The sequence below is a fragment of the Limulus polyphemus genome, unplaced genomic scaffold, assembly GCF_000517525.1.
Source record: "Limulus polyphemus unplaced genomic scaffold, Limulus_polyphemus-2.1.2 Scaffold1959, whole genome shotgun sequence".
NCBI classification, from domain to species: Eukaryota; Metazoa; Arthropoda; class Merostomata; order Xiphosura; family Limulidae; genus Limulus; species Limulus polyphemus.
The window spans coordinates 167,880-170,143 of record NW_013667569.1 but is presented as its reverse complement, the minus strand read 5'-3'; the positions used below and the strand labels follow the sequence as shown (position 1 = coordinate 170,143).

The 2,264-nt window shown below is 32.6% G+C and overlaps 1 protein-coding gene across 2 annotated transcripts in view; it reads right to left on the bottom strand.

Annotated features, from left to right (window-relative positions):
- The window catches only part of LOC106465482, a 9,778-nt gene extending 7,621 nt beyond the window's left edge, over positions 1-2,157 (bottom strand). The window contains exon 1 of one of the 2 annotated variants that reach the window (XM_022393398.1): positions 1,912-2,157. The gene's annotated coding sequence lies outside the window, so the exon portion shown is untranslated. The remainder of the gene's footprint in view (positions 1-1,911) is intronic. The other variant, XM_022393399.1, reaches the window with a different exon arrangement.
- Between the last annotated feature and the right edge of the window lie 107 nt (positions 2,158-2,264).

The window sequence follows — 2,264 nt, the reverse complement described above, 5'->3', positions numbered from 1 at the left end:
CAGGCTTTGGCGTTATCATGGTCAAGGACATTTCAGTTGGAATGAAGTGAACAATGGAACAAAAGATGCCACTGAATACGTGTCACCTGGAAAGGCCACTGTCGAAGAAGAAACTCTACTCAGTTTTGAGAAGGGAAACAGTGAAGCCTTTCATAAAGTTACTACCACTGAGGTGACCATTACTGATGATAGGACAATTCCTGATGGATCAGATGAACCTCACATGAAACAGAAGCCAGTACGGAAGAAGATACGTCCCGTAAAATTAAGAGACTTTGTTGAATTCTAATTTTTTGTTTGTAGTGTTTGTAAATTCTGTACATTTAATTAAGTTATTATTAATTATCTACTAGTTTAATGTAAGTGGCTATTGTTTTCGGGATGAACAATACTAAGGAAGGGGCAGTGTTACGACAGCGGAAGTCACGTGACACTAGTAACATGTCATGATATTCTCGAAGGTTCGTGAATGCTCGAGTGTTTACTAGATGTGCAGTATTCTTGTATATAAGACCACCAAGAAGTGACGGCAACAATGGAATTGAATTGCAGACAGAGATAGAGATGGACAATTGAGTCAAGCACGTGAATCGTTCGTTGTGAATTACAGCGTTTGTTTAAGTTATAGCGCGACTGTGGAAATTAAGTGTATTGAAAAGTTGTATTGAGAAAGAATAAACTAGTTTTCTTTAAGGAAGGACTTGTATTGCTGAAGTTTCTTTGGAAAGAATTTTTACGGAAAATTAACTAACGAGCAGAGACGTAACAGTGCAAATAACTAAGCTGAACACACTTTGAACAATAAAAAATAAAACTTTATTCAGACAATAAAAAGAAAAGCAGTGTGTGTATTCATTGTGAATGAGTAGACTGTCCTTTCTTCATTTGTTGGTGTTTAAATTCTTCTCCACCTCCTCTTTTTCAGGATTATTAACAAAATTAACAAATCAACACAGAGATGTAACAGTATTCAAAGTTTAATTTCAACATGACTGCCTATGTGCAATCTGAATTTTGTTACTAACACTTTAAATTCTCAATATTATTTGGGATTCCATAGTGTAGTGCTTTAAAAAGCATATGACAATCCAATTTCTATAATGGTTGTGTGAATCTTTATTGTTTCATTGGTGTTTTATATGTTATTTACTTTCTGTTTTGTACACCAGGTTTCATTTTATGATAATTGTCCTTAGGGAGTAGTAGTAATGCTAGCAGTACATTCAATTGTACTTATATATAGATTATGGAAGGGTTTCATCTTTTGATGTAATAAAAGAAACTGTAACCCTCAAAAGTTAGAATTCGGAAATTTCTTGATTCTAGTATTGTTAATTTTCTAAGGATCACTTTTAATTTTTTTTTTAATTTGGATGTTATTCTTTTTGAGATCTAATGGTTATGCATTTTTACCTAGCCCAGTCTTGAAAAGTATTATATGCTATTTTTAGGTTCATTCTAATTGCTATTTTTTAAGAGTGAAATTATTCCGTTTTTTACTTATTTTACGGAACGTTTGGTCTCTTTATGAACGCCATTCCACCAATGAGCGAAACGAAGTTTCTACATTTTACCTATTGCTCCCCCCCCCCCTCTCGCTTATAGTGTTATACAACTAAACTGTGGTACGATCTCTGAAGTACGCATAGTTCGATGTGCAGATTTGCGCTTTATTACTTCATATTATAATAACACAGGCTGTCTAATTAAAAAATAACAACTTAATTTATAACAACAGCAAATTATAAAAATCATCACTTAGTTAGTTATTATCCTCAATAAATTGAGAAATATTGTAGAATCAGGTCATTAAATTTTAAAGATAAGGATAAAGTACTACATTTAACTTTACATGATTTTACCACAAATTGTACAACTACCTTAAGGCTTAACTTATAATTATAAACTTACCTGTTACCTGATGTGATTATGTTAATTTCAGTTTACTTGCACCTAGGTTGCGAAGAAAGCTCCTGGTTTTTCAGTTTTATGCAGCTGTACAAGTTTAATCACATGGTTTCAAATGAAATCATTTTCCCCTATGAATTATAATCTTTCACGAGCTTTGTAAATTGTTATTCTATTTCACAATACCATACTACTCATAATCACTCAAGTAACAACTTATTATCTCCCTTATGATATATATAAAAACTCGAAACCAAAACTAAAACAGGAACTGGGGACCATATAAAATAAACTTTTGATCAATATATACACCTGGAAAAAAGTTAAGCACCCCCGTGTTTTTTTCAAGTGATTCA